Here is a 26254-nt window from a genome sequence, read left to right on the forward strand (position 1 = left end):
GTTTCAAGTCTCACATTCAAGTCTTTAACTCATTTTGAGTTAATTTTTGCGTAGGGTGTAAATAATGGTCTACTTTCATTCTTTTGCCTGTGATTGTCCAGTTTTCCCAACACCACTTATTGAAGAGACTTTCCTTTCTCCATTGTATGTTCTTGGCTCCTTTGTCAAAGATTAGCTGTCCATTGATGTGTGGTTTTATTTCTGAGCTCTCAACTCTATTCCGTTGATCTTTGTGTCTGTTTTTTGCCAGTACCATGCTGTTTTGTATAATATAGCTTTGTAGTATAATTTGAATTCAAGGAGTGTGATACCTCCAACTTTTTTCCTTTTTCTCAGGATTGTCTTGATATTTGGGTCTTTTGTTGTTCCATATAAATATTAGCATTCTTTGTTCTATTTCCATGAAGAATGTCATTGGGACTCTAACTGGGATTGCATTGACTCTGTAGATTGCTTCAGGTAATAGGGACATTCCACTATGTTTATTCTTCCAAACCATAAGCATGGAATATCTTCTCACTTCTTTATATCTTTTTCAATTTCTTTCAATAATGTCTTTTTTTTTAATTGAGGTAACATTGGTTTACAACATTATACAAGTTTCAGGTGTACACCATTATATTTCAATTTCTGTGTAGACTGCATCATGTTCATCCAAACATCCAAAGACTAATTACCATCCCTCACTATACACATGTGCCCAGTCACTCCTTTTGCCCTTCTCCCTCCCCACTTCCCCTCTAGTAACCACTAATATAATCTCTGTATCTATATGTTGTTTGTTGTTGTTTTTATCTTCTATTTAAGAGTGAGATCATACAATATTTGACTTTCTCTGTCTGACGTATTTCACTTAGGATAATATCCTCAAGGTCCATCTATGTTGTTGCAAATGGCAAGATTTCATCTTTTTTTTTCTTTATAGCTGAGTAGTATTCCATTTTGTATATATACCACATCTTCTTTATCCATTCGTCATTGATGGGCACTTAGGTTGTTTCCAAGTCTTAGCTATTGTGAACAATGCTGCAATGAACACAGGGGTGCATGTATCTTTATGCATTCACGTTTTCATGTTCTTTGGATAAATACCCAGCAGGGGAATAGCTGGACCGTATGGTAGTTCTATTCTTACTTTTTTGAGGAATCTCCATACTGTTTTCCATAGTGGCTGCACCAGTTTGCACTCCCACCAGCAGTGTAGGAGGGTACCCTTTTCTCCACATCCTCTCCAACACTTGTTATTTCTTTTTTTTTGTTAACTATAGCCATTTTGATGGGGGTGAGGTTATATTTCATTGTAGTTTTGATATGCATTTTCCTAATATTTAGAGATTTGAACATCTTTTCTTGTGCCTATTGGACTTCTGTATATCTTTTTTGGAAAAATGTCCATTCAGATCTTTTGCCCTCTTTTTTATTGGGCTGTTTGTTTTTTTGTTGTTGAGATGTGTATGAGTTCTTTATATATTTTTGATATTAACCCCTTATCAGATATACAGTTTGCAAATATCTTCTCCCAATTGTTGGGTTATCTTTTCATTTTGTTGATGGTTTCCTTTGCTATGCAGAAGCTTTTTAGTTTGATGTGGTCTCGTTTGTTTATTTTTTCTTTTGTTTCCCTTGCCTGGTCAGATGTGGTATTTGAAAATATGCTGCTGAGACCAATGTCACAGAGTGTACTACCTATGTTTTCTTCTGGAAGCCTTATGGTTTCAGGTCTTACATTCAGTTTTTAATCCATTTTGAGTTAATTTTTGTGTATGGTGTAAGATAATGGTCTACTTTAATTCTTTTGCATGTGGCTGGCCAGTTTTCCCAACACCATTTACTGAAGAGACTTTCCTTTCTCCATTGTATGTTCTTGGCTCCCTTGTCGAAAATCAGCTATCCATAGATGTGTGGGTTTATTTCTGGGCTCTTGATTGTGTTCCATTGATCTGTGTGTCTGTTTTTGTGCCAGTACCATGCTGTTTTGATTACCATAGCTTTGTAGTATATTTTGAAATCAAAGAGTGTGATACCTCCAGCTTTGTTCTTTTTTCTCAGGATTCCTTTGGCTATTTGTGGTCTTTTATTGTTCCATATAAATTTTAGGATTCTTTGGTCTATTTCTGTGAAAAAATATTGTTGGAACTTTGATAGGGATTGCATTGAATCTGTAGATTGCTTTAGGAAGTATGGACGTTTTAACTATGTTAATGCTTCCAATCCAAGAGCATGGAATATCTTTCCATTTCTTTATGTCTTCTTCAATTTCTTTCAACAATGTTTTATAGTTTTCAGTGTATAGGTCTTTCACTTCTTTGGTTAAATTTATTCCTAGGCATTTATTCTTTTTTGTTGCAATTGTAAATGGGGTTGTAGTCTTAAGTTCTTTTTCTGCTATTTTTTTGTTAGTGTACAGAAATGCAACTGATGTTTGAAAACCCTAAAGAATCCACCAAAAGGTATCAGAAATAATAAATGAATATAGTAAAGTTGTAGGATTCAATAATGTCTTATAGTTTTAAGTGTATAGGTCTTTCACTTCCTTGGTTAAATTTATTCCTAGGTATTTTATTCTTTTTGTTGTGATTGTAAATGGAATTGTATTCTTGACTTCACTTTCTGCTAGTTCGTTATTAGCGTATGGAAATGCCAGTGATTTTTGTATGTTGATTTTGTATCCTGCAACTTTGCTATATTTGTTGATTATTTCTAGTAGTTTTTGTGGATTCTTTAGGGTTTTCTGTATATATAATAATGTCATCCACAAATAGTGAGAGTTTTGCTTCTTCCTTTCCAATTTGGATCATTTATTTCTTTTTCTTGCCTAACTGCTCTGGCTAAAACTTTGAGTACTATATTGAATAAGAGTGGTGAGAGTGGGTATCCTTGTCTTGTTCCTGTTCTCAGAGGAATGGCTTTCAGTTTTTCTCCATTGAGTATGATGTTGGCTGTGGGTTTGTCATATATGGCCTTTATTATGTTGAGGTACTTTCCTTCTGTACCCATTTTATTGAGAGTTTTTATCGTAAATGGATGTTGGGTCTTGTCAAATGCTTTCTCTGCGTCTATTGAGGTGATCATGTGATTTTTATTCTTTATTTTGTTAATGTGGTGTATCACATTGATTGATTTGTGGATGTTGAACCATCCCTGCATCCCTGGAATAAATTCCATTTGATTGTGATGTATGATCCTTTTAATGTATTGCATCAAAGAATGCTTCAGAATATCTTCTGAGGAAACAACTTATTATATTTATCCATTTGTCTTACCCCACACATTGATACTGAATTATAACTGAAATATTGATACTTTCTACTGTCTTGATTTCCTAGCATAAAGGGTGGTTTATATGACTATATAAACCAAGTCAATATATGTCAAAGTTCCAAAACTGCCTAATTTGATTCATAGCATTTAGGAATTGAAATCACATTTTTTTCCTGATGGAAAATTCAACGCCAAATTTAGAAGATGATGCTTCACATTATTGCTCACCTGTTCATTTGCACAACTCAGGAATGTTTCCTTTGCATTCTATATAACCTACCAAGTGAAGATGCTTAATATAATCCAAATTATTATACTTTTGGAACAGAGAAATAAGATACCCTAACTGGGCTGTCATCAAAGTTTTAGTTTGTTTCATTTATTCTTGTTCTTCTTGCAAATTTAATGAAAAGAAACTATTATTAATTCACTCATTAGTTTTAATATTTTTATTTGTCACATTGAGGGGCTTATTCTCTGAGTTTACAGTATTCTGAGACATCTCTCTTCCATATTATCAAGAGAATTTTTCTGGAAGAGCTATAAAAATCTATTTTCTATAATATATCTTGGTCCCAACATCACAGGCATCAGAAGAAGCAGCAAGAACTAACCCTCCCTCCACAGCTTCCATTGGTTCAAGAAAGAATTTGACATGGAATCAAATAATGGCTTATGTTTCTTTTTTCTCTTTGCTCCAGTTGATGCACAAGTTTACAAACTGTGGTAATCTACTTGTTTATACCATCCATATGCTCTTGATTTGCATTATCTTGTAATGTTATTTGATTATATATATATTTTACTAAATTATATGTTATTTGTGAGCAGGGACTGGTTTTATTCTTCTTTATAACCCCCTTAACATTAGTGCAGGGAACAAAGAAGGCACTTCAAAAAACACTATCTTAATGTACAGATGTAGTTGAAAACATCAGCAGACTTTTCCATGAAATCTGTTTTGCCCAGAACTCTTTGCACTTTAGTCCTGCAGGATCTAATTCTAGGTATTTATGATACAGAATCATAAAAATATATTAAGGAAAATGATTATAATCAAAGAGTTTCAGACATCTTAGTGAACTCTCCTCAACTAGCATTTTCTCTAACTTCCTAATGCTGTTGATGATTATCCCAGTCAATAAAAATCTCTCCCTCTGCATCCTCTAAAAGTTGTTCTAATAGACAAAGCAAAGTTTTCTGAGAAAAAGACAGAACTGGGATCCAACTTGTCAGGCTTCGAGGTTTACATCACCCTTTGGTGTGCTGCCCAAAAAAATACAGTTTGCTTCAAAGAACTGACACAACTTCCAGAACAGCAAAGGGGCACATGCTGAGAGACTTTTGGTGGTTTCTGACAGCTTGACCAGACACGTCTCTTCCTTGCAGAGGCTGTGTTGTTTCATAAGCTTATGGTCTTTGTTTTGCGTGGATACCTTCTAGATTAGAAATTCGTGAACCTGGAAATCATGCCCTTCCCCTGAAAAAGGGAAAGAAATAGCAGGTGGAACAACTTCCCATGTCACCCCTACCACCTCAGGCTCTATTCTTCATCTGTACCTCATTTGTTTTTTATGAATTAAACTGCCCACTTTCTTACAGCCTCCTTAGGCAGAATAAAAGAGAAACCACTTCCTCCCCTCCCACAGTTACTTGATGTCATCTTTTCTGGTTCTCCCATCCTTCCCCGTTTCTCCCGCAGAGATTCGAAATTTGAACCACTGTGGTGACATACCACTCTAAATTTCTCGTTTAATGTGTAGTCAGTTAAAAAAGCAACAAATCCTTCAATCTGGTAGAAAGCCACCATTTGAAATTTGCCCTTCCTTCCCAGATATATGAATGCATGAGTACATTTAAGTCTTATTTATAGTCATGGAGCTACAGGTAGATTGTTCATTATTCAAACCCACCTATTTTGTTGAAAACATGCATCTTTCCCCCCTTCAGTATTTTACTATCTATGCCTCCAAGTGAAAAAATAGGTTCAATGGCATGGTTTGTAGTTCACCTTCTTTTTTTTAATAGGTAGCATTGTATGGTAAGAATTGGTTGATCAGAATTGGCCTCTAGCACAAGGAATAGTTGGAACAACATTTGGCAGCTTATTTCTGAATCATCCTACCTTATGAAAAATGGAGACAATAATAAGATTCTCATAGGATTATACAAGAACAAGGGAGGTAGTATATGTCATACGCATAGTGCTCTAGGCTTTCAATAAATATGAGCTCCCTCTTTCCTCTTTCTTGTCCCCATTTCCTTCTTCTCCATCAATAGTGAACCATTCCAAATCTGGACAATCTTGGAGTAGAGAAAACACAGTGAACATATATACTGCAATTGTATAAAAATGAATTAACTGTGGCTAAAACATTGCTTGGTGGAACATCACTCCCTGCCCCAACTTGCTCTACACTCAACCTTGTTTTACAAACACTCCCAGGGAAATGCAAACTTCAGATTGATCCTCAGGGGCCTTCATTATCTAGACTCACATTGCTTCTCCAATGCTGCCTCTTCTCACTTGGATCCCTCCAACAAGGCAGGCAGAATCTTCACTGCGGCTTGAACTTGAGCATTGCACAGCACTGTCCTGTATGTTTGCATATGTTACCAGAACTGCCTGAAATGCTTCACTCCTCTTTTTTGTCTCCCCAAGTCCTATTCCTTCTTTCAGATCCAATCCAAATCTTGTCTTGAGGAAGTCACTCCTGAACTGTCTTGTCCAGTGCTGTCCAATAGAATGTAATGCAAGCTGCATATGTAACTGTAAACTTTCTAGTAGGCATATTTAAAAAATCAGGTGCAATTAACTTGAATGTTTTATTTAATTCAATATATCAAAAATACTATTTAAACTTATACTCAATGAGATATTGTACATTTGTTTTACCAGGTCTTTAAAATCTGATGTCTATTTTACACTCACAGCACATTTCAATTTGGACTTGCCACATTTCAAGTGCTAATGGCCACTGGTGGAAAGTGGCTACCGTATTGGCAGCACAGGTCTCGTCTACCTGATCTTGCCCGTCTTTGTAATCCTGTGTCACTCAGAGGTTACCCCACATATTTTGACTTTTACCTCTATAAACATGACACCCTACAGTTTTGAAAACTTTGTAGTTTACAAAGCAATTTCAAATATATTGTCTTCAATGGTCTCCACAGCAATTTCTGTGAGGTTGGAAGGGATTATTGTTACCACTTCATAGATAAAGAAACTGAGACACAGTTACCAAGACTCTAAGACATTGGGTAACTTACACAGAACTATACAGAAAGTGAAAGAATCTGTTCTTGAACCCAGCACCCAAGGATCAATACCCAGTAACAAGCTGCTTCTTAAATTGTATTTACATAGAACTTTAAAGTTTACAAAGACTTTCACATAACTTATCTTACAAAAATTAATCTTCACAAAACCATCTGAAGGTAGTTTAATTTTATTTATTTTTGAATAGTTACTACATGCTCAAGCTACAAAATTGAAAGGGCAACCACATTTAACAGTTTCTTGTATTTTTTTCTCTCCTTTTTACTGAACAGCTGCATAGTATGTGTGTTATTCTACACTTGGACTTTTTTCACATAATAGTATGTTTAGTATGTTAAGTACATTAGAATATCCTTGTGTAGCGTACATAAAGGCCTGCCTCATTTTTTAACTGTGGTATAGTATTCCACTGTCTTGGTGTCCCATACTTTCTTAATTAGTCCCTGCTGATGAACATTTAGGGTATCTTCAGTCTTTTGCTATGACAAATATTGTTGCAGTAAAAAAACTTGCGCATTCCTCATTTCAACATTGTAAGTATAGCTACAATATAAATTCTACACCAACATTTCTGAGTCAAAGTGCATATGTATTTTAAAATTTGGAAATATTGCCAAATATCTCTTTCAAAAAGCTTAAATGATTTTCACTCACACTAAGAACACATGAGTGTCGGGGGCGGCCCGGTGGCGCAGCCATTAAGCGCGTGCACGCTCTGCTGCGGTGGTTGGGAGTTCGTGGGTTTGGATCCCTGGCGCGCATGGATGCGCTGCTTGTCAGGCCATGCTGTGGCGGCATCCCATATAAAGTAGAGGAAGATGGGCACGGATGTTAGCCCAGGGCCAATCTTCCTCAGCAAAAAAAAGAGGAGGATTGGCATTGGATGTTAGCTCAGGGCTAATCTTCCTCACAAAAAAAAAAAAGAAGAAGAAGAACATGTGAGGGTCTGTTTCCTCACACCTGTGAACACTCAGTGTGTCATGAACCTGCACTGGCGAGCTCGAGCATCTTTTCACATGTTTAAGTGTCATTTGCATTTACCTTTCTGCACACTGACCATTTGTATCTCTATCCTATATTCTGTTTTCCTATTGAATTCTTTTTTTATTTTAAGAGCTCTTATAAATTAAAGAAATTGTGATGTGAGGTATAACATTTTTTCCTAGTTAGTCTTTTAACTTTGGATTTTTTAAAAAAAGATTTTGGTTTTGGTTTTGTGTTTACTATTTATACAGGCTGATTTATAAATCTTTTCTTTTATGGCTTTTGGGTTTTGTATCACACTGAGAATCCTGGTGTTATAGGTACAAGTTTAATTTTTTTAGATGATTACCCAGTAACTCAATGCCGTTATTGAGTAATCCATCTTTTCTTTACAGATTTAAAATGCTACCCATATACTATGCTATGTAACCTTATATTTTTAGATTTACTTCTGAATTTTGTTTTGCCTTTCACTGATCTGTTTGTTCTTGCACTAATCTCAATAAGACTTTACTATCTATTAGGGCTTGTTCCCTTACCGTTATCCCTCCTGTCTGATTCTCTGGATTGTCTTGTATACTTATACTTGTCTTGTATCAGCTTATCTGGTGTAAAAGAACACTTCTGTATTTTTATTGGAATTGCATTTTATTCTTAGACTATATTTTGGAGAAGGGTTAGGGCTAGGAAAATCATCTATATATGATGAGGCTTACTACCCAATGACATGCTTTTTCATTTGTTAGAGTCTTCTATTGTGTCTTTCAGTAATGTTTTAAAGTTTGATTTTCATTTATCTATTACCCATTTTTCTAGGTGTTTTATATTTTTGTTCCTATGGTAAAGAGGATCTTTTCTTCCATTATAATTATTTAAGACATTTTATTATAGAAAATTTCAAATATGTCAAAAGGAGAGAGAAAGGAGAAGGAAATTCCTCGTACCCATCACCTAGCTTTAATAATTTTCAACTTGGTCAATTTCATTTCATTCACTCCCAACTCTCTCCCTTCCCCACCCAGATTATTGTGAAGCAAATCCAAGCCTTCATATCATTTCCTTTGTAAATGTTTAAGTATATTTCTCTAAAAGACAGTAACTTGAAAAAAACATAACCGTATGACTTTTTGTATCTTAAAATATTTCACAATAATTTCCTAATATCTTAAAATATCCAGTTAATGTACATATTTCCTTAATTGTCTTTAAGTTGTTTCCCAGCTCGTTTGTTCGAATTGTGATCCAAATAAAATCCACATATCCCAATGATTTGATATGTTTCTTAAGTCTCTTTTAATCTGTAGGTTTACCTTCTAGCTATTTTTTATGTTGCAAATTTTTGTTGAAGAAGTTGAATCGTTTATTCTGTAGAGATTCTCATATTCTGGAATTTGCTGATTGGCTCCCTATGGGGTTATCATATTCCTTTATTTCTCTGTATTTTCTATAAATTTGTAATTATATCTACAGATATGATCAAATGCAGGTTTAATTTTTTGGGGGGCGAGACTAAATAATATCTGATTGTTTCTCTTTTTGTGATATTAGAAGTCAATGATAATTATTTCCTAGGTCTAGTGATTAATTAGGACTTGCAAAATAGTGATGTTCTAATTGTATCAGTTTTCTTCATTTATTAAATGGAATACTTTTAAATAGAGATACTTCCCTCATCAACCATTTGAGTGTAGACTGAGGTATAATTACCTGAGGTGCATTCATATGGGAAAGGCAAAATAAACACTTGATTCTTTCCCTTTATTTGTTTTCAAAACAACAAGTTGGTTCTTAATGTCTATCAAAGGTAACCAGTGAGATTTGTTCTGTTTTGTTCTGTATCATTATGAATACATGGATTTTAAACATATTTGATGTGTTTTAGTCCATTGAATTTATTATCCTCATTGATGCTCAAGTTGTTCTATCTTTGGCTGGTAGGAACCTATTGAGATTGGCTCCTGAGTTCTTTAGACATGATAAAAATCACTGATGGTTCTTTACTTACTTGTATGAAAAGATATTCTGGGCTTATCTTGCACATGTCCTGTTCCAGACCTAGAAGTAGACATTTCTCCAAGAAGCCTTGGTTACTTTTAGTGGGAAATTATTTTTAGAGACTACCTTCTGGACATTAGGGGTACTTATTGCTGTTGTGTTGGCTATCATTCTTGGACCTTTTCAGTCATAGAGCTGGGAAATGTGTGTATATGTGTGTTTCAAAAGTTAATTTTATCATGAGTTTATACTAGTACTTCCAGTTCAAATTCAGGACAACTATGTTTTTACTTAACCTTGTGATATTAATTCTGTACCTCCTTTCTTTCTTTCTTTCCAAAAATTCTGGTTCCAGTACGGAGATTATTACCAAAAAATGAGAGGACAAAAGAGTCTAGGTATATGTAAAAGAGTGGTGATAATTATGGATCACAGAATTTAAGTTGGATAAGAAAGGAAGTAAGAAGATGAGGGAGATGAAATGAGGATTGTCCCTTACTTTTATTTATTTACTCAGACCTATATTTTAACATCCATCCATGTTACTGTCTAGATATCTAGTGCATTTATTCTAACCACAGCAAAATATTCCACCACTCTACAGCTCACTTTACTTGAATATTTCCTTTATGATGATATCTAGGTTGCCTGTAACTCCCCACCAAAACATCACCAAAAACACCACAAGTTATATTTTTGCTCAAGCCCCAACCCGTTCAAAAAGTCTCTAGGATACAACCTCAGAAATGGAATTTTTGGGTCATAAGATAGGCACATGCTCTATTTCTCTAAATCCTACCAGATTGTTCTTCAGAATGTCTATAGCAGTTTACACATTCACTAACAGTGCATGCAAGTTTCATTTTCCCACATCCTGGTCAATGCTTGATATTATCCACTTTCCCTCTTTCTTCCCATTCTTATGAATGTCAAGTGGTATCTCGTTGTTGTATTAATTTGTTTTCCTCTGATCACTAGTGAGTCTGAATTTCTCCTTGTTAGTCATCTGTCTTTTTTCTTTATTTATGGTGTCTTTCATTAAACAAAAATCTTTAATTTTGATGTTGTAAATGATTTTCACTTTTTGGGGTCTTGTCTAGGAAGATTTTACCCATTCCTATTCAACAAAAATAGTCTGTTGTATTTTCTTCTATAGATATATAGTGTTTTCTTTTACATATGGGTCTTGAATCCATCCAGAGTCCACCCTGGTTTATGGTGTAAGGAAGCGATGTAGCTTCCCCCCCACCCCCATAAAAAAGCCTGTTTTTCCAATATCATCATTTGGTGAATATGTTTTTTTTTATAGTATTATAATTTGTCACATACACATAGACCATTCTTGAGCTCTATCTCTCTATTCGTTCCATTGCTCTATGTATCTGTGGACCAAAACCTTCTGTTTTTTTTAAATAAAGCTTTGCAGTGTATCTTGATAACTGGTAAGGAGTCCACTCTCTCTGCTCTTCTTTTTGATGTTTAACTTAACTATGTGGGTTCTTGGACATTTATTCTTATTATTTGTTATTTTTTATTCTTATTACTGTATACATTTGAGAGTAAGTTTGTTGAGTTCTAAAAAAATCCAAGTGGAAGTTTAGTTTGCATTGAATTAGTAGATTAATGTGGCAAGAGAAGACACTTTACTATGTTGTATCATTTGTGAACATGATATATACCTTCACTTATTCTGGGCTTATATTGCTTACTAGAGCTTTACATTTTTCTGCTCGCTAAGTTTTTAAAATTTGTGATTAAATGTTAGCTCAAAATTTTCATCAGCTTTTTTGGCAGTATTGTTCTGGTGAAATTTCTCTGCCTGTGATTTTTTTTTATCCATGTTTTAAATAATGGAATCCTACACTTCTCATTTTCATCGATGCTCACCTAGTAATGAATTTAGTTCTTCCTAGACCAACTATTTGTAGGACCTTCATGTGGGTTAGGGAGAGGACCACGTTCCAGATCAGCAGTGATTATGATGCAGAGTTGAGAGTGAAGAGATCTTTCAGCCTTTATTTCTTATAAACCAACCAAAATCAGCACTGCAAGGCAGCTCAAAGGTAGTCTTTTCCTTCTCTCTGCTTCCTCAACAGACTATTCCTGTGAACATGGCTTGTCAGTGTGATTCCTTGGTCAATCTTGCCCTCTCTGCTCCTGCTTCTCCTGGGACCCAAGCCAGGTCCTGGAAAAGGCCTTTTGCCAGTTGGCACAGACCATACCTATTGATGGGAAAAAGAAATTCGTGATTTACACCTCAGGGTGCATTTCTTATATTAAAAAATGGTTGCTAACTTTTTAAAATAAGAAATTTAGCTACTTCTATCCTGTCTCCCTTCTCCCACATTCCTGTGTGATAGTCATTCTCTTTGATGGTCTTCCTTCTATTCTGTGGTTTTAGATTTCAGATGTTTCTTGGTTTTGTTAATGATTGAATTTGAAGTTCTGTTTTTTATTCTTTGATGGTTTTGAGTAATTTGTGAGAAGAGACATTACTCAGGTGTTTTAAAACTGGAAATCAAAGGAGATTTTTTTCTTTTTCTTTTAAAGATGAAGTAATTGAGGCCGAGAGAAGTTAAATACCTTGCCCGAAGTTGGTTAATTTTTCTAATGATTAATTAGGTGTAGGAAGAAGGAGTGAATGGTGCAAAAGAATTAACTTTGTTGCCAAGTAAAGCCTATGTCACACACTATTTTACTAGTAGAGTAAAACAAGACACAGGAAACAAAGTTGATTGCACCTTTACCAAGTTATTGATAAGTCAGGAAATTCTCAAAAATAAATGGAAAGGATTTACATTCCCCTGTAGTAAAACCCATTATATAGAGATAGTAATTTGAAGAGTGTCACATTGGGCAAACCAGTGAGCCTCAAAAGTTCTGAAATGGATTCTGCATTTACAAGTCTTAGCACTTGATTTCTTTAAGAAAGCTTCCAAATTCATGTGATGGGAATGACATTAGTGTGTGAAAATGAATCTAGGACAACTGGTTCAATGTTTGGGAAAAACAAAACAAAAACAAAATTATATCTCTATTTCCACCCCATCACACATATTCAGTTGGATTATAATATTAAATTTAAAAAAAAGAAATCTTAAAAGAAGTATAAAATACATAGATGATTTTCTTATTTGATATTGGAGTTGGAAAGGCTTTCCTAAACACAAATGAAAAAGAACCAAACAATGAAAAATATTTGACTCTATGACAGTTTTAATTTATAGTTAAATAAATTAACATTGACAAAAAAGCAAAGAATAAGCTGAAAATAAATATTTGAAACATATATGACTAACAGATATTATATTCTTACTACATATAAAGTGAAAATCATAAAAAAGAAGGATGTACACCTCAGTAGAAATATTGGCAAAAGATGTAAGCAAATAATTCACAAAAGAATAAATATAAAAATCCCAATAAATATACTAAAATGCATGTTTCAACTTTACTTGTAAATTAATACTCAGTATTGCTGAGGTGAGAATGAATGAAAAATCGTGTAGTTTGCTAATGGGCACGTACCCCATCACATCTGAAGGGCAATTTGGCAATGTATCTCCAAATCTTGAAGAATTCATACCCTTGGGTCTAGTCATTTCACTTCAAAAGAACTAATTGGAGATGTGTACAAAGATTTACATACATGAATTTTTGTTGTAATATTTATAATATGAAAAAATTGGATAAATCTAAATAACTTAAAAAGAAGATTAGTTAAATAATCTATGATACATTACTATGATGGAATACTATGCAGAAATTTTTAAAACATTATTTTAAAAAGCATTTAATGATGTGAGAAAATGTTCAGAATATAATGTGAACTGGAAAAAGCACATTATGAAACATTACATAAAATGTTTTCTAATAAGATACCATTTATAACACTTAAATGTACTTATATTTATTTGTTTTATACATTGTACATATGGAAGACTAAAAAATACAATAGAATGTTGCACATGTGTATATATTATTAACCATATATTATATATTTAACAGTAAAGTTTAGAATAAAAATACACCAAAATGTTAGCCATTATAATAGTTGGGTGGTGATATTATATTTAATTAAAAATTTTTTTATTTGTTACATTATGAATTTCCAAAATTCTTTGTATTGAGTCTTTTAGGGCCATAAATTATGATCAAACTTTTCTAAAAAGAAAGTCTAAACTCTAAATAAGAAATGGAGGTCCTTAATTTTTAGTGCCTTTCTCTCTTAACTATGCTGAATTACTTCAATTCAGCAACAATTTTTCAAATGCCTACTCTGTAGGACTAGGTTAATTCATTAAACTGTTTTTCAACTCATTCGTAACCTTGGGATCTGATTTTAGATATAAGACAGATAAGTCGGTTTGCTTTTACCTCTCTACTGCTTATATTGTCTCTGTAATACCTCTCACACGAGCTCTGCACTATTCGCTCAGCAAATATTGACTGAGCACCAAGTGTCTGGCAGTGACATAGCTGTAAAGAGGAGAAACGTGGCCTTGTCCTTGTGGAGTTACAGCTTAGTTGAGGGAAACAAGTAAACAATTACAAATCATCATGATTACTAGAAAGAGAGACAAGCATGTTGCCGTGATAAGAATAAAAGCAATGAAGTGGAAGAGTCTAAGTTTGATTAGATGATTGAAGAAGGCCTTTCTGAGAAGGTGACGTTTAAACTGGACTCAGAATCATTTCTAAAGGATGAGAAGGAGCTTGGCTTAGGTGCCACTAGAAGAAGAGCATCTCAGGCAGAGGGAAACCGTATGCAAAGACCCTGAGGCTGAAAATAGCTTGGTATATTCAAGGCACTGAAATAGTCTATGGAGTGAGCACACAGGTTGGGTGGGGGGCATGGAGTGAGGTTGTGAGTGAGGTGGGCATGGGCCAGAGGATGTGGGGCTCTGAGGGCCATGTTATAAATCTTCGATTTTATTCAAAGTGCAATAGGAAATTACTGAAGAATTTTAAGAAGGGCCAGGGGTAACATTACATGATTCACATTTGTAACTGACCACTCTAGTGACTGTGAGAGAATGGTTTGAGGCCAGAACAGTGGATGGTGGTCAGGAGTGGAAATAGAAAGACTGGTTAGGAGGCTGTTGGACTTGAACTAAGGTGGTAGAGGTCAAGATGATGCATTCCTAGGATGTGATGACTTTCACTGTTGACTATACCCCTGTCCTCTATATCTTGCCATCAGTGGGGTGGGAGTCCCATGGGCAGAGCAAGAAGTATACTCTCACTTATGCAAGGAATGTCTGTCTCTCATCTAGATGACTTAAGACCAACCTATGAGAGCCTGACATCGCCACATTAATCAGAAGCAAGAAAGACCCTTTTATCAATTGGAAGGGTTCATTGCAGTGAGGAGCAATAGTCTTGAAAGCTCCAGAGGAGACAGTTGAGGTCACCCCTTGGCGACTGCCTGACATATGGCATAATGGAAGGAAAGGGGTGAGATGACCATGTTGGCGCCCCTGCCTGGAGGTAGACATGGTAGAAGATGCCTGCCACTACCTCCTCTGCTGCTCTTGGGAGCTGTAGACCAGAGGAAGCACCACAGTCAGATCATGCATGGATGAGAGCCAACACAAAGGCCCACAGATGCAGCTCAAGACCAACGGTCAGGGGTAGACCATCAGCAGCCTAAAGCCCTGAACTTGTCTTGTGTCACCCCAAATCAGCATGCCTATACCATTCTGGTGGCCCAATCTTGCACAATCCTGAGAATGAAATAGCATTCCAGCCAGCGGGAGTTATGTCCTCACCAGGTCCCCCTTCTGGAGCCAGAATCCATCCACGGGGCCCTAGGTGAGCCTATAGGTGAGAGCTCAGGTGCTCCTCAGGGCATGTGATTGACCACTTACGTGGAGGTAGAGAATCCCCTATCCCAAGGGGGAAGACTGCGGCAGGACTCATGCAGGTTTCCATCCTGGCTCAAGGAGCCTGGTCAGCACTGCCAGGCCCAGGGGCCTGAGGAAGATTGGAGGAAGGCACTCCAAAAGGTGGGGCCCCCTCAGGCATGTTCTCAGGGTGGGGGTCTTGCCCCTGTCTAAAGGTGGTACACAGCCACTGGATTCACAAAAAATGTGTCACAGCAATGCAGTGGAGGAAAAGGTTGTTCTTTCCAGTAAATTTTGCTAGAGCAAATGTGTATATATCTGTAAGCAAGTGAAACTTGATTCCTTCCTCATTTCATTCATACAAAAAAAATTCCAGGTGAATTGTAGACCAAAACGTAAAAGGTAAAGCAATAAAACTTCTAGAAATAAACATAGGACCTAGGGGTAGGCAATGATTCCTAGAAAGTACTAACCATAAAGGAAAAGATCAATTAAAATCGACTTCATTAAAATTGAGAACTATTTTTTATTAGAAAACACCACTAAAGGTGTAAAAAGGCTAGCAGATTTGTAGATCTTTGCAACGCATATATCAAACAAAAGCTTGTCTTTATAATATATGGAGAACTTTTATATGTCAATAAGGAAAAAGCAGACAACCCACAACCCAATAGAATAATGGGTAAAATATTGAACAGGCATTTTCCAAAAGAAGATATTCAGGCTAAGAAAGCATACAAAAAGTGCTCAATATTATTAGTCATCAGTGAAATGCAGATTAGAACCACAATGAGAAACCACTACACATGCACTTGAATGGCTAACTTAAAAACAAATAGCTGACACTACTAAAGCTTGATGAGGATATCAAGCAACAAGAACTCTCAGGCACTGATAATGGGAATGTGTATGGGTACAACCTCTTTGGAAGCTGTTTGACAGTATCAACCACGTGTATCCAATGATCCAGCAATTCCACTCCTAGTAGAGTATATGCTACAGCAATACATATGTATGTACACACATACAAGAACGCTCAGTGCCACGCTATAATAGCCCTAAGCTAGCAACAACCCACATGGCCATCAACGGTAGAATGGAAACATTGTGGAATATTCATATTGTAGTATTTTATAAACAATAAAAAGAAAACGAACTACTGCTACACGCTATCATATGAGTGAACTCACAGATAGAATGTTGAGTGAAAAGACCAGCCATAAGGGAGTACATGATGTATGATTTCATTCATATAAAATTGAAAAACAGACAAAACTAATCTATGGTGAGAGAAGTCAGAATAGTGGTTGCATTTTGGGAGTAATGACTAGGAGAGGGCAGGAGGGAGACTTCTGGAATGCTGGTAATATTATATATCCTAACCTGGGTGGTGATCATATAGGTATGGTCACTGTAAAAACTTGTCAAGCTTGAGATCTGTGAATTTTACTTTCTCAAGATCATCTGGGGCCTCAAAAGGGAGAGATATCACTGGGGCCTACATGGGTTGCAGTCAGGATTCAGAGGACCCAGTGGTCCTGGCACCAGATAGAGACTTAGAAAATTTCGAGGAAGGTGCTCCAAAGTGCTGGGCCCCCCGAGGGGTGGGGCCTGAGTCAGGGGCCCTGCCTGCTCAGGTCTAACAGTTGTACTGACTCTTGGGTTTTAACTGTATAACCAAAAGCCTAAGGATAATGGAACAGTGTCTACTGAAGTTTGAGGGGAAATGATATGATCTAAAAAATTTGCATATTACTATGTTCTTAATCTTCTGTGATGACTGCAGGAAAACATAGATATTTAATAACTCAAGAAATGCACCAGCTTTTTTTTTGCCCTTCTTAAAGGAATTGCTTTAAAAAATTCTCCTTTCAAGCTAGGTATGAATCAGGATATATAATTTAAACAAATAATTAAGCACAAATAATTATACAAATTATAACTCTAAGCTGCTTATGAGAGTTTTTCATAAATCAAAATATTATAGGAATGTTTTAAATATTTTTTACTTTAAAACAAAGTTTTTCTAAAAAATAATAGGATGACAATATTAATTTTAGGAAAAATTAAAGAGCCGTAAATAAAAATTCCACAATGAAATATAGTAATCATCTTTTAGGTGAGTTTTGTCTATTTATAAACAAAAGTTCTTGGCAGAAGAGAAATGATCAGAAACACAAGTGTCATGGGAGAATTCTAAGTCTTTATCAGGTCATATAGAAAAAACAAGGACAAGAAATTTGAATCATATTATAAAGTTGGTTTGATCTGTACTCAGCTTTATACTGTATAGGTAAGATACTTTCTTGAGTTTCCATGAAATGATTATTCAAATTATTATATACTTAATCACAAAGAATATCTCAACAAATTCTAAAACATAAAATTGAACTGGTCATATTCTATGACCATAATATAATAAATTGAAAAATTAACAAAGTTTAAATAGTAATTCCTCCAACCTTTGTAAATATTTTAAAAAATTTCTAACTTGGAAGCAACCTAGGTGCCCATCAAAGGCGAATGGATAAATATGTGGTATATATACACAATGGAATACGACTCAGCCATAAAAAGGATGAAATCTTGCCACTTGTGACAACATAGGTGGACCTTGATGGTATTATGCTAAGTGAAATAAGTCAGAGGGAGAAAGTCAAATACTGTATAATCTCACTCATAAGTAGAAGATAACAACAACAACAAACAAACACGTAGACACAGAGATTGGACGGGTAGCTACCAGAGGGGAAGGGGGGAGGGGGGAGGGCAAAAGGGGTGATTAGGCACACGTGTGTGGTGATGGATGGTAATTAGTCTTTGGGTGGTGAACATGATGTAGTCTACACAGAAATCAAACTACAATGATAGACATCTGAAATTTATATAATGTTATAAACCAATGTTACCACAATAAAAAAAATTTCAAAACATATATGTCAATGATAAAGTCAAGACCACAATAACAGACTCTTTAGAATACTAAGAAAAAAAATGAGAATACTATATATCAAACTTTCAGGATTAAGCCAAAGCTCTACTAGAGAAAAAAATCATAGCCTTAAGAGTCATCATTATTAATGAAAATAGGTGAACTAATCGTCAAATCCAAGTTAGACATATAACAAGGTACATCTTAGAAAAGAAGGAGGTATGTAGTAATGATGCTGAGGTCAGGAAATACTGAACTAAAAAAAAACTGTTGAATAAATGTAGAAGATGGTTCTGTAAAGAAAATAACACTATGGGAAAAAAAAAACCCTAACAAATTGATTCAAAGAACAACCACAAGAAAGACATTGGAATTAAGAAAGAATATGTAACAGCAGATACTGAAGTGATAAAATTATGAGAATATTATGTAAAATTCTTTGATATTAAATTAGAAAAATATGCATTTTAAGGAAAGTAAAAGTGGCTAAAATTGACTCAATAATAAATAGACTAATAACCATGGGAAAAATTGAGAAATGTATTAAAGAAATAATTCAAAAGGTCTTATGCCAGATAATTTTCCAAGTGAAGTTTCTCCAAACTTTCAAGAAACAGATAATTTTTATGCTATTCTATTTCAGAATATTATAAATCTTCAATTCATTTTATGAAACTTACATATGCCAAAATCAAAACCAAATATTAAAAATAAAAAAGAAAGTTTAAAAAGAATTACATTTGATTATAAATATTAAAATCCCAAATAAAATTTTAATAAATAAAATTCAACTCTGTATTATTGTACACTATATCACTGAAATGCAACTTGTTTTTAATATTAGCAATTCTGTTGATTCAGTGAGTAAAATACAAATGTAAAAAAAGACATGTGATGAAATAGAAGATGTACTTTAAAAAAAATAAAACTCTTGGAAGATTGGGATTAAATTGTTCCTTCCTTAGTACGGTTAAGAATATTTATCTGAAACCTGAGTGTGCAAATGGTCTGAAAACAGACTATCATTTTAAATTTTTTTGTTTTGACCTGTAAGGTATTGGGAAAATGATTTTAGTTATTAAAAATTTTATAATTGGGAGATTTCATATAAAAATCAGATGTTTTCTCTTATGTGCAAAAAAAGATTAGGGTTAGGGTGTCCAAAATGAAAAAATGGAAGATCTGTCAACACTAGGTCCACATTTTCACAGCACATAATAGGTTTAAGCTGAGCATCTACTGTGTGCTCCCTTTAGAAGGAGCTCCCTCCAGTTTGTCACAGTTTCTGCCAAGCCCTCTGGTCTTCCGCCTGGCCTGCCCGCACTATTCCTGTTACCTATGTAACCCTTTAGACATGGATATGTATATCCTACCCCAGTATTAAATTTCTCAACCAACGTCATATTTAGTGGTGTAATATGTAAGAGGTTATTGTCATTCTTATCAGAAACAAATCAAAGATGTCCTCTACCACCTTTACTAGTAACTTTTCTGAGAGCAGAGACAAGAACTCAAAAAAAGGATATTACTGTTGGAAAGAAAAAGCTGAAATGTAATAATTTCAACTGGAATGATTATATGCTATACCACACACACACACACACACACACACAACCAACTGTAAGTTTGTTGTAAATAATAAGATAGTTAAATACATTGGTTAGAAGATAAATATTTCTAAAATTAGTAACTATTTTTTCTAACCCAGCAATCTCTGGTTAAATAATACAATGACAAGATCGTATTTATAATAGCAACAAAAAATTTAAAATACAAGGAATGTGTGGGAACAATATGAAAAAAACTACAGAAGTTTATTGAGATATAAAAGATTTGAATAAATGGATATACATTTCAAGATTTTGAAAATTGTAAAAATGTCAGTTCTTCCTATTTGAATTTATGGTTTTAACGTTATTCCAATAAAAATTGCAAAGAACTTTTCTAGAACGTGAAAATTTTAAACAAAGTGCATCTGGGAATGTAAACAAGACTAGAGAAAACTTCTGAAAAGGCTGTTTAAAGCAGGAGAGACTTAAAAATGTTCATAACTTTTTCCCTAATAATTTCATTTCTAGCAATGTATTTTAATAAAATAGCAGGAAATATGAATAAAGATTTATTTATAAGATGTTCATTATTGCATTACTCATGATATTGAAAAATTAGGTTCATTAAAAACATCCCCCTCACAATATGGAAATGATGTATAAATTATGGTTTATTCATACATAGACTATTAGACATTCACTAAATGTCATGTTTGCGAAGCATTTTTCATGACATGGGATAAAGCTCATGATGTAATGCTGTGTGAGAAAAGCAAGACATAAAACTCCATGTTCAGCATGATTCTAGTTGTTTAAAAAATTCTCAGGGAGGTAGAATTATAGGTAATTTTTATTTTCTATGTTTTATGTGTTTCTAAATTTTATAAAATAAGAATATATTTTATAATTAGAAAAGAATACAACGTTTTATTTTTCAAGAGAAAAATAGTTCTTAACCAAGAAATACTCTTAGTAGTGGGATGATGTTTTTGGACAAAGGCAGAAATCACACTTCAGTGGGCATTGCCTGTATTTGCTTTTCCCTCTCCTTACAACCTTTTCCGTCGGTAGGTAGTTTGTGTGACAACTATTTAAGGAAGATCAGCATTAATGTATATTGGGTTTCACCAAACAGGGCCTTTCCTTATGAGGCCAAATGAGAAAGGACTGTTTATATGTAATGCAAATCCCCTTGTCAATACATCTCCATATTCTGGTATGTTAGCTCCAACTCTTGTATTTTTAATAAGATCTTATCTCCCTCATAGTCCAGCAACTGCTGGATCATTTAGAGACCATCCTGTAGTGTTTATGACAGCACACTCCGTTGCCATGGAAAGAACTGAGCTGTCCCCAATCTCATAACAAAAATGGGTTCAAAGCAGTTGATTTGGCCAAATTCAGAGCCTTTCTGAACCCTGGGAGTTCTGAGTTTCCAATTTTCTTGAGCTGCTGGAAGTTTGTTTGTTTATTGTTAGTAACATAGAACTCTGTTTTGTTTCTTTTTCTTTCTTTTTTTAAAGAAATGTTTATTTTTTTAAAAGACTCAAAATGCTGCTTGCACACCATGCTACTCTATCACAGTAAACTTTCAGTGTTTTAAAACCATATGTATGGTTTGTTACATATATACAGATACATCTTATATTTTATATAAGATTTTATAAAAATCATATATATGTACACCTATGTACATATATATTTTTATCCATAAAATAAAAATAGGAAAACATGAAAATACCTTTCCCCAGATTTGTGTCTGGAATCTACTGGGAATGACAATAAAATCCTTTATTTTGATAATTTCATGCAAGTCAAAAGGGCCATATGTAGTGTGACCACAAAATTGATTGTTCAGACTTGGACACCATTGAGAGTGGAAGGAGGCACTACTAATCATTAAGCAGGGATGACATGTATAAACTGAGACTCCCCCAAACAAAGGGGGATGTTGAGTCACCCTAATCAGAGCATATGAAATATGGGATGTGTTATGGGTTGAATTGTGTCCTCCAAAAATTCATATGTTAAAGTCCTAACCTCTAGTACCTCTGAATGTGACCTTATTTGGAAATAGTGTTGTTGCAGATGTAATTAGTTAAGATGAGTCCTAATCCAACATGACTGGTGTCTTTACAAAAAGGGGACATTTGGACACAGATGCACACAGGGAGAATGCCATGTGATGATGAAGGCAGAGATTGGGGTGATGCAGCAGAAGCCAAGGAACACCAAAGGTTGCCAGCAAACCATGAGAAGCCAGGAGAGAGGCATGAACAGGGAAGGTTGGTTCCTTCCCTCACAGCCCTCAGAAGGAACCAACCCTGCTGACACCTTAATCTCAGATCCTAGCTCAAGAACTGTGAGACAACACGCTTCTGTTGTTGAAGCCACCCGATCTGTGGTGCTTTGTTACAGCAGCCCTAGGAGACTAATACAAGATGCTCGATGACTAGCCCCTGAGCAGCCCTGGAGCCAATCCCAAGAAGTGCTCAAGACGTCCCTTTCAACATGGCCAAGTAACAACTCTTTCATTCTTTCTTTGCTCAAACATCACCATCCTCTCGCCGTTGTTGTGAACAACGGGGAGAGCGAGAAGCACGCACAAGCTCCATTTCTAATGGTGCCTGAAGACCTTTGTAATCCTCAGCCATACAACAAAGAAGGGAGAGGAGGGAACGCAAACCGGTGTCTATAGAGGGCTACATGTGGTGACAAGGCGATTCACCCCACAGAACCCAGGAATGGTGCTGGAGTCGAGCAGGTGTTACCAAAGGTTGGAGGAGGGGTGCTAACACTAAGGGGTCCCTTAAAAGTCCATGTAAGAAAAATCCACACCCCAATCCTCTTTGCCACCCAAGCTCAGAATGCAGCCAGGCTTTAACTCACAAGTGAGAGACAGGAAGATCCTTCTCTGGGTACCCAAACCCAACCAGGGGAGGTAGAAACATTTGGGAGTACCTGAAAAAGATGCAGGCACCGCCCAGTCACTTTACAATGAGGAGCTGCTTCCCACAGAGCTCCTCATCAGGCATTTAGTGCTCATTCTTAGTAGAATTGGACAGCCAGTAACACCTGGCGTTTGAGGAAAGTCTGCAACATGAAAGACAGAGTCCAAAATGAGCAGGAGGTCAAAGGGGCTTGGAGGAAACAGAGACATTCCAAGAGGAGGAGAAGACTTCATAAAAGCAAACTGTAATCAGTATTCTCAGATATTCTATCCATGAAACAGACTAGGATGATATAAAATGAACAAGAGTTCTTGCAAATTAAAAATATGATAGCAGAGGGCCAGCCCCGGTGGCCCAGTCGTTAAGTTTGGCGTGCTCTGCTTTGGCGTCCTGGGTTCAGTTTCTGGGCATGGATCTACACCACTTGTCTGTCAGTGGCCATGCTGTGGTGGTGGCTCACACACAAAAAAAGGAAGATTGGCAATGAATGTTAGCTCAGGGTGAATCTTCCTCAGCAAAAAAAAAAAAAAAAAAAAAGATAGAAGAAATAAAATATTCAGGTAAAAGATCTAGAGACAAAGTGAAGTCCCTCATCCAGAAAGTAGAATCAAAACACACAGAGGTGAAAAATAAAAGAGAAAAGATAAATTAAAGAATCAATCCAATATCTTACTAATAAGCATTACAGAAAGGAAGAAAAAACAGAGAAGAGAGGAGCATATTATCTCTATAAACAAATTTTTCTGTAACTGAATGACAGAAGCCTTCCAAGAGCTAAACCAGTGAATTAAAAGAAGACACACACTGTGACACATTATTGTGGAACTTTAGAATACAGGGGATTAAAGTGATGTTCTAAAAATTTCCAAAGATAGAGAAAGGGGCATTTACAAAAGGTCAGGAACAATAATGGAAATGAACTTTCCAATTGCACCCCTGGAAACTGGATGACAATGAGCAATGACTTCAATGTTACCTGTAAAAATAACAGTTTCACTTAAATTTGATACCCAGGTATATATATACATAATGGAATACTACTCAGCCATAAGAAACGATGAAATCCAGCCATTTGTGACAACATGGATGGACATTGAGGGTGTTATGCAAAGTGAAATAAGTCAGAGGGAGAAGGTCAAATACCATATGGTTTCCTTCACTAAGTAGTAGATAATAACAACAACAAACAAACACATAGAGACAGAGATTGGATTGGTGGTTACCAGAGGGGAAGGGGGGAGGGAGGAGGGTGAAAGGGATAATTTGGCACATGTGTGTGGTGATGGGTTGTAATTAGTATTTGGGTGGTGAACATGATGTAATCTATGCAGAAATAGAAGTATAATGATGTACACCTGAAATTTATACAATGTTATAAACCAATGTTACTGCAATAAACAAAAAATTAAAAAAAAATTTGATACCCAGTGAAACTATCAATTAAGTTGAGGGTTGAATAAAGGTATTTTCAGACATGTAAGTCTCAGAAAAGCTTACCTTCCATGCATCCTTTCTCAGGAAGTTCTGAAGGATGTGCTACACCAAAATAAGGGAGTATTCTAAGAAAGAGGAAGACATGGAATCCTGGAAAGAGAGGATCCAGAGCTGCAGAGGTTCAAAGGAAGCACCAGGACAACAGCTGTGCAGGAGCCTGAGTGGGCAGCCAGGCCAACTGGAGCGGGTGGAGGGGGATGTCTCCAGGAAAAGCAAAGTGAAACTGACAGAGCAACAGCTAGGCTTGACTTTGTGGAAAATTATATTGAGAAGCATTTTACAAAGCTGTTGGAAGATTTGGCCAGAGCGTCAAAGAAAACTAAGTAAATGAGAATGTGAGGCAACTATTAATTCCAAGAAAAATAAAAAGTTTTACAAGAAAGTGAGTTAGAGAACATCACTTTGCTGGAAGATCTAGCAATATAGTAAACAATATTTCCATAGTCATAATAATGAAAACGCTAGTTATGGATTTAACCAAAAATTGGGAGAGTGGAAAGGGAAAGAAAAAAGGCATATAGGAGAACTAAAGTTTTTGTTTACCATAAGAGATAATCTCTAAATGGATAAATCAAGAGATATAAGTATAAGCACATTATTTAGAAATACAGAAATAAATACCAGCATAAACAGCTAAAAATGTTGAAAAACGGTTGCCTTTAGGGTATGAGGGGTATGTGTGTGTGTGTGTGTGTGTGTGTGTGTAGTAAAGGAGAGTGGAGTCACTGCTTTTTTTTTGTTAAAAGTTTTGTAGCACAATTTGATTTTTGAAACGATGTATGAGTTATATTGAAAAAAATTTTTAGAAAGGAAACAAAAAAATTATGTTTGAGAAAAAAAAAATCCAGAAATGGCCTGTGTCAGTACATAGACTTCTCTGACCTTAGGTGAGTGATAATCAAACCAAGAGTGGTTTCTCTTTTTTTCTTCTTTTTAGAGACGTTTACTTCCAAGCACTTAATTTATGTTTTGTTTTCATTCATGAGTTGAACAGAATGATGGATATACTATATCAAACTTAAACTAGATAACCATGCTGCCTTAATGGGTAGGGTGAGACATTATTAAATCCAGAAGACCCCTATGATCATCATCATTTCTGTATGAAGGTAAAGAGTTGTCTAAACTGCAGGTGTTGTGATATATTGTGAATTTTTTTGTTGTTGTTACAAAGAGGATGTCACACAAAAAGCTCTTTTGGCCCGGTCTCTGTATATTCTATTCTCTGTTTCTAAGGGCATTGCATTTTAATTGCAGCCATAGTCTAATCATAATTTCATGTGCAGTAAAAACTTTAACATTCTCCTTTAAATCATGAGTAAAGGGGGAAAAATCCCCTTATTATGAACAATTAATGAATTCATACATAATCATAAGCCATAAGATTCTTTCCCCCCCATTTTGCTTCTTTCACAATGAAGGTTATAAAGTTGATCATATAAGCTCTTTCAGGGGCATCATACTTACTCAACTTGGGAATTCGGGACTTGATTGCAATCAGCTGAGTGCTATGTGGTCTGACTATGAATTTGATCCAAGTCACGCTCAGACAATCAGGGTTATAATACTGAGTCTTTCAATTGCCAGCAGGGTGATATTGGTCAAGACATTGGTCACTGTATGCTTTCCAACCTCCATATGTATGTAAAGCGAAGAGCTCAGAGTACCAGGGATGGCAAATAGTTTCTTTACTCATGCCAACTCAGCATGAATGATAGAGGCTACCAGAGCTCTGTAAGAAGGATTGTAAGACTACGTAGGTCTGAGCTCAGCTGGAAATTGCTGGGATTGATTATTTGTGTCTGCCTTGGACAGGCAATAGGAAAGTGCCTATCCTTACCTTATGTATTTGTCAACCCTAGATTAGATGATTTGGAAGATTTATTGCAGGCTAAATGTTATTCTATTCTAGCCAGTAACTTTTATTTTCTACTTTGGATTCTATGCTTTTCTTTTTCTTT

Source organism: Diceros bicornis, chromosome 16 (genome assembly GCF_020826845.1).
Source record: "Diceros bicornis minor isolate mBicDic1 chromosome 16, mDicBic1.mat.cur, whole genome shotgun sequence".
Lineage (NCBI taxonomy): Eukaryota > Metazoa > Chordata > Mammalia > Perissodactyla > Rhinocerotidae > Diceros > Diceros bicornis.